This window comes from Elgaria multicarinata, chromosome 5, assembly GCF_023053635.1.
Source record: "Elgaria multicarinata webbii isolate HBS135686 ecotype San Diego chromosome 5, rElgMul1.1.pri, whole genome shotgun sequence".
Lineage (NCBI taxonomy): Eukaryota > Metazoa > Chordata > Lepidosauria > Squamata > Anguidae > Elgaria > Elgaria multicarinata.
The window spans coordinates 104,267,160-104,284,248 of NC_086175.1; positions in this window are offsets into that span (position 1 = coordinate 104,267,160).

Sequence of the window (17,089 nt, forward strand, 5' to 3'; positions counted from 1 at the left end):
ATGGTGAGGAGAAAATGCATAGGGATACATTCTTCTACCTCTCTCATGATACTGGAACCAGGGGTCTTTCACTGAAGCTGAGTGGTGACAGATTCAGGACAGATAAAAGGAAGTATTTTTCAGACATCATGTAGTTCATCTATGGAATTCTCTGCTGCAAGATGTAGTGATGTCTACCAACTTGGATTGCTTTCAAAAGGGATTAGACACATTCATAGAGAATATGGCTACCAATGGCTATTGGTCATGATGGCTGTATATTTCCGCCAGTATCAGAGGCAGTATAGTTCTGTATGCCAAGTGCTGGGAAAGATGAACAGAACATTGTGCTGCTCATCGCTTGCTTGTGGATTTCCCACAGGCATCTGGTTGGCAACTGTGTGAACAGAATGTTGGACTAGATAGGCTTTGGTCTGTTCCAGCATGGCTCTTCTTATGTTCCTACATTCATCCAAATATTTATGAATGGCTATGTGAGCACTGGCCTTTGCTGTTATCAAGAAAACTCCTTAAAGCATCTCCTGGCCACAGCTTAATATCTGCACATAGGAATGGATGCATTAGTCTGTTTCTGGGTCATATCAGTTTTGCATATGTTCATTCACAAATCTGCTGTATCCCATTTCCACATCAATCTGCAACTGCTTTAATTTTTGCATTATTTGTGTATGTATCCCCCCCTCCCATATTGTATGTGTTTTATCCCTAAAAAAGCAGTAACTTTGTCCCATCCATTGAAGAATCTTCATCAATGTCTGAAGTTTCAGTAATTCTTCCTATCACTTGGATTTTTAGAAAAGCTACTGCAATAGCTTCCTAGTCAATATGGGTCTATATAGCTCATATGTACCCAGTATGTAACAGAAGTAGAACGGGCGGTGCTGGATATCAAATGCAAGAATTCAGCGGGCAAGCGAGAGGAGCAGACCACATTGCAGTCCTCCATTTCTCAATCTCCCTTGCCGAGTCTTAATCCATCCCCAAACAGCTAGTAGTACAGAGGGTCAAAAGGATATATGACAAACAAGACATAGGGCACAAGGACGCAAGAAGAGGGAGCGGTTCTCTTCTGTTTCGCCGTGCCGTTGCTGGGTCTCCCACAAGCTGCTCTGTGAAGTAAAGCCTGGAGCGGAGAGGTTGAAAAGATCAATAACAAGACAGGGTGGTGGTTGTTGGTTTGTGGTCTGCCTGTCATAAACCATAATCAATATTTACTGGAGCAATAATATACTTCGGAAGCTATGGTCCCAGCGTGATGGAGCAGCGAGGAAAAGAAAACTGGCATTTAAGGTCTTTGGAGGGAAATGGCAGCTTCTTAATGATCATTTGGGTGCTCTCGGGTTTCTTTCTTCATTTATTCAGAGAGACTTCATTAGTGTTTAAATCACAGAATAGGGAGGTAGGAATCCCCAGAATGGATAGACTCTGAGAGGCTAGTATATTTAGTGCCTAGATGATGCAATTCCTCGGTTCAATACCTGCCTCCTGAAAAAAATTCCAACTGCCAAAGCAAGGAAACCGAATCCATACTTCGTGACTCTGCTTTCCTAAATTCCTGCTATGAAATTCAATCTCCCCTGTCCCATTCATTGGGTAACAATGGCAATTATATTTGTCATTTGTCATTCATGATGGATTCAGAGAAGCTTTCAACTTTTCTTTTTAAGATACACACAGCCCGGTACAGCTGGTAAACATGATTAAAAGAAACAAACAGGGAAAGGCTGAAGACCTATGAACATGTATGAACCTGCAAAACTATGAGAAAAATACATAAGAGTAAATAGCTAGGAAAAAAGGAGGCTAAGGGGAGACATGATAGAGGTGTAAAAAATTGTGTATGGTGTGAAGAATGTGGCTAGGGAGACATTTTTCTCCCTCTCCCATAATAGTAGAATCAGGGGTCATCCCATGAAGCTGATCGGTTGGACATTCAAGACAGATAAAACAAAGTACTTCTTCACCCAGCACATAATTAAACTATGGGACACGCTACCACAAGATGTAGTGATGGCCACCAACTTGGATGGCTTTAAAAGGGGGTGAATAAATTTCTGGAGGCGAAGCCTATCAATGGCTACTTGTCCTGATGGCTATGTGCTACCTCCAGTATCAGAGGCAGTAAGCCTATATACACCAGTTGCTGGGGAACATGGCTGGGAGAGTGCTGTTGCACCATGTCCTACTTGTGGGTCCCTGGCCACTGTATGAACAGAGTGCTGGACTAGATGGACCATTATGTTTCTTATGTAATATCTTACAAAATAATAAAAAAGTATAGTAAATTCAGCCAGGTCTCTGTGAATTGAACTAGGAACAGTGCACAAGAATGACAGAATACAAACTAACATGCAAAATAACAATTTGCAACAACAACAACAACAACAACAACAACATATCCACCATTGCAAGGAAGTGTGCCAGACATCAATACTACTTTTCAGCAAAGCAGTGACATTGACAGACATATTAAGAGAGCAGGTTTTATTTTTTATTTTGGGTTTTGTTTTGGTATTTCTGTGGTTGTGACTTGGGCAGGGTTGTGAGGCATGTAATGAAAGGAGCCTAGTATTGCAAAGGCAACATTTGAGCTGGGATGGGTGGGTAGAGCAGCTCAGAAGAGCAGGCTTGTGACACTATCAAGAGAATTTTTGTTATTGTCTGGGTTTTCCCCTCATTCATAGTAATTGTTTTTAGATATGCAAAGAGAGCTATTCAGTATGGGCAGTGTTGGATATAAACCAATCTTGATCCCAATCCCCCACAAGAGAACCTTACATGTTGGCAAACAGTTACAACCAACCCAGATCTACACCAAGCAGGGCATGACATTTTGAAAACATTTTGAAAACCGTGTATGGAACGTGTCATGGGCCCCAACAGTTGCCACTACTGTTATAAACTGTTTTAAAGTAGTGTAGATCCTCCTCCTGGCTCTCTGATTAGTGCAGCTACATGATAAATGTGTTTCCCAACATGGGTGCATTCACATTTTACATTTGTTTAGGTTGGGGGGGGGTTCCTTAGTTGTTCCTTAGACTAGAAGAAAAGAAACAGAAGAAGCAGAAGCAGAAGCAGAGGAGGAGGAGGAGGAGGAAGAAGAAGAGGAAGAGAGATTAGGGGGAACCTGAGGAGTTTACGGCGCCTGCTTGCTCTTTTAAATGTAATTGATTTATTTTTGCATTTACAACCCACCATGGGACTCATGGTTATATGGATTTCCCAGGTGGTCTCCCCTCCAATACTGACCAGACCCATTCTTGCTTATGTGCTTTCAAATCATGCCCTTGGACATGAGTAATGTGCGAAATAGCCCCCCCCATTTGCCTCAGAGGTCTATCTGGAGCTTCCAAACCAGCCCTGATTCGACTCAGGATGCCTCGGAACCACCTCAGCCCACTTCAGATTCAGTTCCAAATCCAAAGTGGGGGCGGTTGTTGCAGTTTCCCAGGAGTCCATAACCCTAAACCTAACCCTCCTCCTTGCCCCCTCATCTCCCACTTGCCCCTTGCCTCCAGCTCACCCCCCATACCTGGAGAGCTGCTGCTCCCCCATCTGCAGGACTTACTTCAAGCCTCTGCTTGTGCTGGCGAGTCACACCTGTGAGTGGCTGGCCATTGGCCTGAATCAGCCTGAAGTGCTTCAGCTGATTCAGGACAAAGTGGTCCAATCTGGTCCACCGGATTCGGGTCATGGCAGGCCGAATTGTCCTGCTTCGACTCAGATTCAGGGTTTGGGACCGAGGTGAAGCATACCCCTAGTGTGAAGCTGCCACACAGAAGTCACTACTGCAGAGTTCAAGAAGAGTGTGGTATAGAGGGAGGTAATGTAGGTAATGCTTTGCTGGTGCCCCCAAAACTAATATCTTGCACACTTTTCAAAAAGGTTTAAGGAAATACCATGTACTCTTGCAGTGAAACACTGAATTATTACACTGCAAGGCACTAAGGAACCTCAAGTTCAGCCTAAACACCACCTATCCCTGAGAACACCCACCACTTCGTACCCCATGCAGAATACAGCCATAGCACACCCTTTGAAGTAGCACATCAGAGGTGCCAATGAGGCAAGGAATGTACTTCAGCAGACACTGGCACGGGATTGTAGCCTTTGAGCAAGTGGTACGACGAAACGTTTCAGGCTTTCAACAGACTTTGGAACAGTGGAGGAGGATGGTATCTCAGGGCAGGAAGAAGTGAGATTTGGGATTCAAAAAAGAAATAGAACTCAGAAGAATGAAAGAGCAGACACCTCAGAGGGAGATTTGAGCTAATGCCTTCTTTCTGCCAAGTGTTTCCTTTGTCTGCCAGTTGGGTAAGGGCAGAGGAAGGGAAGGAGGGGGTGGGGGTCAAATCAGAGTACAGAAGCAAACACCTCAGAACAGCGGAACAAGGAAAGAGCAAGCAGGCGTCGTAAACTCCTCAGGTTCCCCCTAATCTCTCTGTAGTTACAAACAGCTCCAACTGTGCAGGTGCAGATAGAGCAATGATGTCTCCCCCGCCCCTAGTTGGTTAGCTACCAGCAGCAGTCGCTCTGAGAGGAACCTGGTGCTAGAGGGCAGCAAAGCTGCACCCAGCTCGAACATATGCCGCTCAGAGAGACGCGTCTTTCTCAAACCTCACAACTGTACTGGGAAGACGACGACAATGTTAAGAGAGGGCAACCAGGAAGCACGCACACACACACACATACACACACACACACATCCATATGGCTTCCTCCGTCAGGCAGTGTTAAACATTTATTGGGAGTGTTTATTTTCAAAAATAATAATAAATAGAATGCCAATGGCCATTCAATGACAAGTTATTGGTACTGGATTTAATACAAACATGTGATAAATGTGGAGATTTCTACAATCTCTGCAACTAACCATCTGAATAGGTCTGGCACCAACATATGGCACCTTCCTCCTCTCTAGCTATGTTTCCACTTCCTCTGGTCATGCTACCATCTGTTGTATTCTGAGCCTGTTTCCTCTGGCGTTCACACATGCTGGCAAGCTGACACGAAACACTCACATCAGTGAGACTTCTTTTATTGAGGAAATCACATGGTAGACATGCTTAATGGTTACAGAGTCTCCAAAACACACTCTTAAAGCTGAATGATGGTTAGAAAGCTTTAGGCTCTTTTTACTGAAACGATCCTTGAGGCAAACACTTGGAGAGGGTGGGGGGTGAATAGGGTACGCCAGTAACCGCTGCATATGCTGGCACCTCAAAGGAACACGGTCAATCTCCTAAAACAAAGTCCCAGGAAAGGTTGCTCTGAGCCACCAGAGCCAGGCAGAGAGATCCATGCACTTGTCGGTCTCAGCCTACCACTACTGAGCTGAACCCGTTACCCTGACTTCAGGAAAGGTTAAGCCCCAGGCCCAGGAGTCCATCCTTCTGCTAAGGACTCGGAACTCCCTGCCACCTGACTCTGGCCACAAACACAGAATCCACAGCATATGCAAGTCCAAGCCTATGAAAATCCTCACTACTTTTCATGGCACAGTTCTTAGATATCCAAAGTCCAAATAGCAAAGTGTCCATGTGCAGGGTGCTTTTAAAGTCACAAGCAGAGATGGAATCCAAAGCAGGAGAGAGGTCAGGCATTGCGTCGAGAGACGAAACCTAGCAAAGCTTTTTCAGCCTTGCACCAGCATTTATGGCCTATTCAAAGCCACTTGACAGACAGGTCCTCTGACCTGTAAACCAAGCCCACATGCCAAGAGGGCAGGATGTTACAACCCACATCGAAGAGCGGCCCCCACCTTCTGCAAAACACTCTGAAGTTCCCAGAGAACCAGCAGCTTCAAGGCCGAAGACAGGGAGTGAACAAGCTACTCCCATGGGAACTTCTTACAGCGATAAGCTTGCAGAGAACATCTGACATTCTCAAACCATTTCCTAATAAATCTAACCACTAGGTACAAGGCTGCCCTTGTACCTATACCTGACACCATCTCCTTCTCTCCTCTTACTTTCTAGAGGAGTGCAGAGAGCTTGTCTACCTGCCCTTCCACTAAAAGTGGACGTTAATAGGATGGAGGGACAATAGAAGAAGCAAGATGAGCTGGGGTCCCCTCCTCTAGAGATGTATGGATGTTGTTACATCCATTCCGTCTGTGTTTCATGGATTGTTAGGCATTTTTCATTCTGCTGTTTGCTCATTGCTGGAATCTGGTTTTTGTTTTGTTTTGTTAACTAGAATTTCATTCTACTTGTGTTAATTTGAATTAGCGACAATTCACACTTGTGTATTTGCACAAATGCATCAATGCCCATTAGTTAATGTGATACGGAGCAATGTAATATTTGGTGAATATTCAGATATTCAAGAATTGTTAAAGCACATTCATAGAAGGGATAGGGATATTAGAGGACTCCATCTGCAGGGAGCGCTATGGTGCTTCCCTACCTGCTCCCAATCTGCTGCTACTGTGACCACCACAGAACAACGAGTGCTGTCTCTTCTGGGCACCGGGAAAAAGAAGGCCACACTCTCTGTGGCAGCAGGAGGAATATGTTTTGTTTGCTTGATAGCTTGGGTAAATATACCCAAGCAAAACAAACAATTAAATTTCTGGATTTCCAGGGAAAGCTCAAGGTTTGGCTCGCAAATGCAGGCTGAGCTGGGGCCGTTGGAGAAATCCGCGGAACCCACAAAGGGCTGGATTTCCCTGCAACGGATTCCCTAAGAAGGGAGTTCTGAATGGATACGCTGAAGCAAACTTATTTTGGCCCTGTGGGGGAAAGTCTGGTGTTTGGGTTTCTTAAAAGACTCCTCGGTTGAACCTGATATACTAAATATTTTTAAATGGCGGTTAGAAGGCCATCTGAGGAGATTCAGTGTATCATTGGACCTATTGTACTGTCGGTAGATTTATATATAAGGGCACTTTGCAGCCTACGCTATTCAAATATACTCCCTGACTATACTGAAAGACACAACAGTTTTTTGTGCTAGACCTTTTTAAATCGAGAACTGTAGCTAGTGTGATTCCCCACCTTCCATTCTGTGTGGATTTGTCCTGTTTCCAACATCTGCCAAACGTGTCTGCCAAACACGTTCTTTGGGACTTTTAAAACTAATTCAGAATTCCAAAGCCCCTTCTCTTTAGAATTGTCCAATTGCCTCCAAGTGACAGCGAGTTTTTAAATATTCTCTTTGGCATAGATACCCTCACATTTCCTACAGGGAGCATTGCAGCACTCACAGGCAGGCAAGTTCCAACATGTATTGAGCGCTATCTAGGAGAAAGCTGAAAGGATTTAAGGGACATAGCTGGTCCTTTCTTGCTGTATCCATGAACCCAAACTCTGCTATTGTACAAAAAATGATTAGATCAAGAGGTGGTTGGGGTGGGGGGACAGGTTCACATCAAAAAAAATTCTTTTATTATTTTTATTTTCCTGACAGGTGAGATGTCAGTAGTTGGGTTAGGATTATCTACAAGGAGAAGGAGATCGTGAAATCATTTAACGGTGCACAATTTTCAACATATGCTTCCAACAGTTAGCAGTTGGTTATAAGTGAACACTCACTAACAAACCAGAAAAAGAAGAAAAATCACACACACACACACTTCCTTACCAATGCAAACCCACCCCAGAGCCATCCAATCCCAAGGTCAGCATTTACATAGTGCAACTTCCCTTTCATGTTTTCAGTAGGGATGCCTGGATTTTGTTCATTCTATTCTGTCTGTGTTTTGCAGATTGTCTGGCATCTTTCATTCCATCATCAACAGAAAGTGATTATTATTATTTTAAACAGAATCTTTTTCTACTTGGGCAAATTTGCATTAGCGTTAATCTACACTTGCGCAAATGAGGTAATGTGTGTATTACACCTACACAAGTGTGCAGCTGCATGATGCACAAATCCCCTCCAAAAGTGAAAAACCAGTCTGCAGGTCTGGATCTGGATGGAAAAAATTGGTCAGTTTTTAGTTTTCCAACATTTGATTTTATATATATATATATAAAAACTTGTTACCAGCCTCTCCTTCTGGATCAAGGTGGGGTACAACCCAAATGCAAACACCATAAAATACATATTACTAATTAAAACACTTAAAACCAATACATTATTAAAAGCAGCTCATTATTTTTAAAAAATGCATTTTAAAATTCTTTCATCTCTTTTTGGGAGGAATTTGCAAACTTTGGTGGGTTCAGCGGCAGTTTCTGCAGCTGAAACTCTCCCAACGGCCTGAATTCGATCCCCGCGGAAGCTGGTTTCAGGCAGCCGGCTCAGGTTGACTCAGCTTTCCATCCTCCCGGGGTCAGTAAAATGAGTACCCAGTTAGCTGGAGGAAAGGTAATAACGGCCGGGGAAGGCAACGGCAAACCACCCCGCTATAAGGCCTGCCAAGAAAACGTCCACGAAAGCTGGCGTCCCTCCAAGAGTTAGTAATGACTCAGTGCTTGCACGAGAGGTTCCTTTCCTTTCTATCAAAAACGAACTGAACTGACATTCTCACCTATCCCTAATACTCCAAATGTCCAGGTTGGCTTCACTTATGATGTTCATCACTTCTGCAGATCATTTTAAAAGGGAGCTTCCTTGAATAGAGTTGTACATATATAGGCAATCTTTCTAATCATGAACCCCTTGTGAGTCCCTGATTTGGTGGGAAACCTATGCACATATAACATTATGCTCATAGGCTCTCCTTTGAGATGAGAAGCTAAACGTTCAGGTCAGCAAGTATTGTGCACGCTATCTTCCACACATAATATACTGTACGTGTGGAGGTTAATACATGAACAGCTATTATCTTAGGTTATTTACCTACACTATTTCAGCACTTAGAAGAACCCAGCATTTCCTATCTTTATGGAGAAATTATTTTTAATTGTTCAGGATATAAAAGATAAAGTCAAAATGATGAAAAAGTTGAGCTGCATATGCAATAACAGTAAATGAAAAGTGTATGACACAGCCAACATAAAGGAGCCAGTGACTCTCTTCCTTTGGGATCTCTTTGAGATAGTCCTAGGCTGACATGACATAAAGGCAGAGATACACAGATGAGTTGGCTCAGAGTAGGGATATCATGAACATCCCTACTGTGATGTCAGGCGTTTGACAGACTCCCCTACACCGGGCCTCCCAGACCCTACTCACCAAGCTGTGGTGTGCTTGCAGACCTGCTGGTTGAGTGTCCCATGGTTTGGCAAGAACTTGCCAGCTGACATTCCTCCAAGCGAGCCACCATTGTTGTGCAACAATGCTGGCTCGTGGGTTTCCAGGAAGGTCATGTTGCATAAATGGCGGCCATAGAGGGGCCATTTACGCAACATTGCAAGCATGAATGGAGCAGCAATAGCAGCTTGCTAGAAAGATGGCTGGTCCTGCAGCTTTGTTGGGTTCTTTCTGGGGCAACCAGAAGCTGATGTAGCACCGTGAGCAGGGGTGGGCACAGATCACTCCATCCTTCCCTAGCTCAGAGCAAGGCCCACCCAGATTGAGATCCTATCCTAGGGATGTGTGAAGCAGCAAAACTCAAGCTTGTCAAAGTTCTCCAAATTCAACCTTGAAGCTCATTCTGACTTCTGTCCACAGCAATCGTTCCCAGAAAAAAAGTGGGAAGAGTCAGTAGAAAGTGCAAAATTAACACCAATTTTCTTCAGAGGTTAATTAATAAAGTGTTTCTTCTTCACTGTTGAATATGTAAGTATATACACATTCAAATGTTGAGTGATATACGTAAATAAGGTTCCTCTAGAAGATGTCACTGGCATGCTGGTCCACCCTTGGACTGTGGAATGATGCAAATTATGAGTGAAAGGAAATATTAAAATTTAAAGGGGTATGGAGAAGAGACAGACTAACACAAATTAAGTGTGTATCTGTATGAGTAAGATATGTCCCCCAAAGAGGTGTATGTGTATTCTCTCGCTCTGTGTCTCTCATGCAAGAACACGTAGCATGCGTTGTAGTGATGGTAGCTTTGCTTCTAATTCTGGCATCCTGTTGATTTTCTCACAGGGTTTCTCTCAGCGTTCAGGCTAATTTCCACATTGTGCCTGTTCCTACTCACTACTGAAGAACTGGCACAGTCACAAGTGAAGAATGAAACAAAAAGATCTCTATACACAAGGACCCGGTAAGCTGCTTGTCCTCAATTGCACCATAAATCAAAGAATCTGGCTTTCCAACTCAGAACCAAGTGGCTTCTTCAGGACTGTGAACTTTCCTTCTTTGTTTTTTTAAAGTATGTCATGATTGCTAATGTCTCAGAAACCAGACAAGTGGACTGGCAAGAGAGCTTCAGCTATTGGGTGGTATAAAAATGAAATAAATAAATAAATAAGTGTGTGGGTGGGTGGGGAAATTGGACTTCTTCATTCCCTGCAATTCCCACTCCTTGCCATATGATATCCTTGCAGTTAGCCATTCACTCACTTGCTTAGGGGCACAGGCAGAAGTTGGACCATAGGATGACATACTGCAGAGGGTGATGTGCTGGTAGCTGGTCCTCCCATTAGGCAGAATGGAATAGTATGTCTGGAGGGAGGGTGAGCAGGCAGGGGGCACCATTGGGCCAAATTATTCCAAAACAGTTTGGCTGCTTTGGACCAAGGTAGCCCAATCTGGTCCTGAAGCAGATTCAGGCCACGGTGGGTTGAACTGGCCTGCTTTGACTCAGATTCAGGCTTTGGGACCAAGGGTAAACACAGCCCTAATCCTAACTCACCTAAGCTAGCCTGCTGCCCTCAGGTGCATTGCAGAACAGTGTCCCATCACCAGTGTTGATAAAAGATTCATGTGCCAGTATGTTTGCTTTCTGAAGAAGGAACTGGGGGTGGGAGCACCTTGTCCTTTGTCTCAGGTAGGAAAATGTTTGGGGTAGGCACTGCATGTGTAAATGTAGTTTGTAACACTACATGTGTAAATGTGTTTGTAAATTTCTACTCTAAATCATGTCGAATGTGTTGAAAAATTTAAATCCAAAAGCCCTGCAAACAGGAATTGATAACACTGGTTTAACTTCCATAGCAGTGGGACAGAATACAGGTGCTTAGCCTCTTATCCCTCCTTTTCCCTGGAATCTCGCCCTACACTTTAGGCCCACTTTTTCCATGGTTTCAGGCTGATCCTGAGACCCAGGGAAGTGTGGCCCACTGTCACAGTTTGTCCTGGCTCCTCATGGTTACTTGCGAGCAGCTGGGACCTGCGCACAAGGTCCAGAGCTCCTCAGGAGCTCTGTGCCCATCGAGGGTGGGGTGGGGTGAGCAGGGATTTTTATTTTTTTAAAAAACACCCCTTACCTTTTGCACTCGAGCGCTCGTGCGCTGCTTCCTCTTTTTTAAAAAAGGCAGGCGCAACATCCTCTCCCTCTGATGTTGTTGCACGCCATGTGTAAACAGAGGGTGAGAACTCGCAATAAAAATATCGAGATCTTCACCCCTCTGTCAGACCGGTAGGTCTAGCTAAGGCCTATGACTGTAAGAACAGGAATGTATTCTTTGCTCATCACGCCTTCTACAGTTGTTTGAAGTTGGTTCTTTTTGATCGAAGCTGGTTCTTTGCAATCTAAGATAACAAGTGCAAACCATGGTTTTCTGGTTTGGAAGGAAGAACTAACAGTGGTTTGTCTGAACTAGAAAATAAATAATTGATTCTGATTACATGGGGTTAGCAGGGAGCATGTGAACAAAAGTTTCATATCTAATCCTTATGAATGTTTGGACCAGCAAACCATGAGCTCAGAAATCATTCCAACTTGATTCCATATCAGATTACAAGCTTGTGTCTGAGTCCATGTTTGGTTTGGAAGGTGAGAACTGGTTAAATCTTGTTCAAAAATGGAGTGAAATAAATTCTTCATAATCCCTACTAATCAGAAGTATAGGGAATCAGAAGCATTGCTTGAGAACTGACCAATGTGTTACTCTGTGATGATGAGTAGGATCTGTGAAGTATTCCTAAAAGGAAAAGGAAAGAGAGGGATTGTACAGGTCTTGTTTCAAATTCTTAAAAACTCATGTAGGCAGGGGCAGAGTTTATGAGAAGAAAAAAAAGCTTATGGAAAATGGAGGTTCCCATAAGGCAGCCATCAACCCACTCTGAAACAAGCAGAGCCACTGTGGTAATGGTTAGAGTCTTGGACTATGATTGAGAAGACCCTGGCTCATATCCCCTCGTCTTCTCAATCAATCATGAAGCTAATTGGGTAATGATCATGGGCCAGACACTATGTCACAGCCCAACCTATCTCATAGTATTATTGTGAGAATAAAATTAGAAGAGAACCAAGAATCTCCTTGGAGGAAAGAAGAGTTAGAAAAGAAACAAGAAAATACATAAAATCTGCTATCACTGGTTTGGGGAGGGAAGGTAGTGGAAGAGTGTAAACCAGCTGTTTGCCACCAGGTGGCAGTGGCCCAAGGAAGGAATGACAAGATGTAGATCTGGAAGAACATTCTTGAACATCAATAGGCCAGAGTGAATCATGCGGCAAGGACTGTCTGCCATTCCTTGCACAAAATTTGTGTTAACTGTGCTTCCCTTTCACGGTCCTGAGAGTGTCATCTTCATGCCAATCCAGGAAGGCCCACCTCACTTGTCAAGGACCCACAAATCTCCTTCCCAGCCATAAAGAGTCACTGACTCATCATTTATGACCTGAACTCCTCTCCGGTTGTGCCTCAGAAGCAGGCTGTAGGAGCTCACGATGTCCTAATGCTCTGGTCATGTAGGATTGTTCAAAAGTGGATTTTCTCCTGGGAATAAAGCTGCCAGCAGGAGAATCTGTGAGCGAATTTGTCAGCGGGCTCCCAAGAGGCAGATGGCATGGTCACGCCAAAGAGTAGGAGGGAAAATAACCAAGTCAATTAGGATTAATGCAGTGTGGGAAAGTATTAGTTCTGGAGCTGTAGGTTTCTGCATTAGAAATGGAAGGTGGAAATGGGAGGAGGGAAAGAAGATGCTGATTCAGCCTAGCCAGGCAAAACAGACATGTTGGCTCCCAATTCCTCTATGTCTCCTCCCATTCTCTATCACTCAGTACCTTTAAAAAAACAACAACAAGAGAAAGTGGGGAGGGGAAATGAATGATACGTCACTGGATCAGAGGAGGGCAATCAGGATTATCAGGGGTCTGGAAACAAAGCCCTATGAAGAGAGACTGAAAGAACTGGGCATGTTTAGTCTGGAGAAGAGATGACTGATGGGAGACATGATAGCACTCTTCAAATACTTAAAAGGTTGTCACACAGAGGAGGGCCACAATCTCTTCTTGATCATCCCAGAGTGCAGGACATGGAATAACGGGCTCAAATTACAGAAAGCCAGATTCCAGCTGGACATCAGGAAAAACTTCCTGACTGTTAGAGCAGTACAACAATAGAACCAATTATCTAGGGAGGTTGTGGGCTCTCCTACCCTAGAGGCATTCAAGAGGCAACTGAACAACCATCCATCAGTGATGTTTTAAGGTGGATTCCTGCACTGAGCAGGGGGTTGGACTCAATGGCCTTATAGGCCCCTTCCAACTCCACTATTCTATGATTATATGATTCTAGGATAGAAAATCCAACTTAGTTCAAATTTCATTCCATCTGCAATTACTTCTTCTTTCTTCTCCCCACTTGCAGTTGTGCATTCATGGAGGATTGGTTCATTATTGTTGGAAAAGAGATATTCTCCAGAACAAAACCACTACAGTATATCTTTGTTTTTATTTAAAATTTATTCCAAAAATTCACATGTATCTCAAAAATTCACATAGAAAGATTTTGAGATGATGAAGATGATGATTAAATGAATGTGGAAGAAACCAAAACTGACAGATTCATCCAGCTAAGGGCTTTCACTGCATCACACTTAAAAGTTTTGCTTTGAATCCTTATGTATTCAACCTTGTTTGTGGTAGTGGGGCCATCTCTATATTCTAATAGGCTCCTCATTTCTCACACCTACATGATGGGCAGGTACAACATGGTCTTCTCCAAGGTGGGAATAGCTGGATTGACTTTGCTCAGTGCTGATGGGTGAGAATTTCATTTCGGATCATTTTTCTTTTTTCTTTTAAAAATTGAGAATTCTCAGATTTCTTCTTATACAGGATAAGAGGAATTTGAGATTTAAAAAAATTCAAATGCAGGACAAAGTGAAACTAATAGATTTGTCCATCCCTATTTCAAACCATCCTTCTTGCCATCCCAATTGCTTATTCCTAAAAAGAAAGAGGGAAAAGAAAAGAAAAAGGGGGGAACTGTTAATGGAAAGTTTACATCCAAGTTGCAAACACTGGCTTTTGTCTTTACTTTCTATTTTGATCCTTATTTCTGAGTAAATGTATGGAATTCATTCCAATGTGTATGTGTGAGGACATACTCCTTGTCATTGTGGATATAGGATTGGTGCCTTATGATTCTAGTCCTATGCAAACATTGCTGTAAGCCATATGTCTGTTTCCTCTTTGCCCTGTCTACAGTCACCCATCTGTTCTCAAGGCAGCGTTGAATACACATGGTTAGGGAAGGGAGGCTCACCAGGTGTGCCAAGCGTATGAAGCCCACCTGGAGCAACCTCTCTTCCAGCATTTCTCTCTCCTTGCTGCTCTGGCTCTATTTCTCTCTCATACTGGAAGCACCTCTGCTTCTGGCAATGTCCTCTGTCCTCATGCTTTTCCTGGAGGTTTCTCCACCAGCCACTTCCATGGACTGTGCCCCTGTTCCCAGCCACTGGTCTATCAACCAGGGCCACAGCTAGACCTAAGGTTTATCGTGGGATCATCCAGGGTTTGCCCCTGCCTGAGCACTGGATCCCCTGTGTGTGACCTAGATGAACAGGTTTGACCCCTGGATGATCCAGGGATAAACCTTAGGTCTAGCTATGGCCCAGGACTCTGGGATGAGACATAGCCATTGATCATGGTTCTCTCTCTCTCTCTCTCTCTCTCTCTCTCTCTCTCTCTCTCTCTCTCTCTCCTTGTATGAGTGTATGTGTGGTATGGTAGGAAATTATGTATGGCTTCTCACAGAGGCAAATAATAGCCCCATGCTAATCCTTTCTGAGCAGCATAGTCCATCATGAAAAGGCCACCTGCCCTGATCCTTATGCTCATGCAAACACACAAAAGCACACACTGAGAAACATTTATATTGGAAAGCAAACTAAATGTCTTGGCAGCTCCTTGTTGAATGGGAAAGGTCCCTCTGACCTCTCTTTTCTCCCCTCCCTCAATCTGCATTTAAAATGGAAGATTTCTCTGTAGTCCTAAACTACAGTTACTGTCATCCCCACTGAAACATGCCAGCAGTCAGTAAGTCAACCTCCATCATCCAAGGTGGAAGGGCAATGCAAATACTCGGCAAACATGATCTCCTTTATTTCTGAAAAAGCTAGGTAGAAGACAACTAGCCAAGGAGGTCCTTCTCCATCCAAAGAGGAGGGAAAGGCACATGCCTGGCTCCCAAGGGAAGCCTTTTGTGCTGGAGAAGGACAGATCAGCTGGCAGACAGGAAGGTTCAGAGGAGGCAATTGGCCCTGCGGATGGAATGGTGGTAATTAATCAAGGGCTTTTAATATTCGATTGGGCCATTGTAGGGCTCCCATTTCACCTTGGGGCCAAGCAGCCCACTGCACACCTATTACTAGTGTGTTTAAAAATTTAACAAAATCACTGGGGTTTTTCCACTACTACCACCTATTTCATTGTCTTAGCAGCAGTGATCATGCCCACTGTTTATTTATTTGTTTATTTATCTATTACATATTTATACTGCCAAAAAACCTAGGCTCTCTGGGCAGTTTACAACTAAAACCATAAAATCCAATTTTAAACTTTAAAATCACATAAAATTACAGTCCAGGGAAGGCTTGTTTAAAAAGATATGTTTTTGGAGGCATTTAAAAATACATATGTTTTTAGGAGGCATTCTCTGCCTCCTAAACCGCACAAGGGAGGGTTTTTCCAGAGGGTGGGTGCCACTACAGAGAAGGCCCGCTGTTGAGGTTCTTCATGGCGACATTCTCTTCATCTCAGAATGACGAGCATTGTGGTGGTTGCTTTTTTGTTTTGTTTTTTAAAGTCATCAGACTCCAGGATGAGAGAAAAGAAGCATTCTCACATCATCACCTCACACCCACGCAATCATGAATGCCACTGCCCTGGAATGCTCTTTGCTGCTTGCCTCCATACAATAATATAGCACTGTGGAAGCGGTATGAAAGTGGTATATGGAGGCAGGAGCCACACTACTGCTTTATAGTGGTATTGAAGTGCGCTGACAACCAAGTTCATTGTGGCCTTAGCTAGACATAAGGTTTATCCCCGGATCATCCCGGGGTCGTCCCTGCCTGCTCCCGGGATATCCTGGTGTGTCATTTACATGAACAGGGATGACCCCGAGATGATCCTGGGATAAACCTTAGGTCTAGCTAAAGCCAATGTTACATGATATCCTGCTTGGTGTAGATGTGTCATGGGCCTCAACAGTTGTCAGTGCACTTCAGTACCACTATTAAGCAGTAGTGTAGATCCTGCCAAAGACAAGCTTATCGATGCCATTCCTGACTAAAATTCCCTTAAAAAGGGGCCTGAAAAACTGAAAGATTGGTTAAAAAAAACTCAACAAGGAAGCCATATTCCAGACAGCGAGGTGATGCTAAGACAGACAGAAAGCATTTAGCTCTGATCTAAAAAGTGATGGATAGCAGAGCATTTCAAGGGCTGTTGTGTCTTCATTGTAAAAACAATTTTAGCAGTAATACTAACATCAACAACTCAATGAGCTCCATCACACCGGGGGTTAACACACTCCCTACCTTCACTTCTCCACCCATGTTTTCATTCCTCCGTTACTTCCTCTTTTCAAAAGAGGAAGTACAGAACGAGCACGAGGCCCATTGAGTGCGCTGTTACAATGGAGCTGCTTCTCCTGCGCACAGCAGGAGAGAGCAGCAATTCTGAGTATTATTATTTTTTTGTCATGCGAGGAAAGCCAGTAGGGTCAGAAGGCACACGGGAGGCAGATGATGACATGTGAGGGACCTGAACAAACTCCGTGAGTGCCCAGTAATGAGCGTGCAATAAAGCGCTCGTCGGATGGAGCTTAATGAGCTAAAGGGGTGGGGAAAG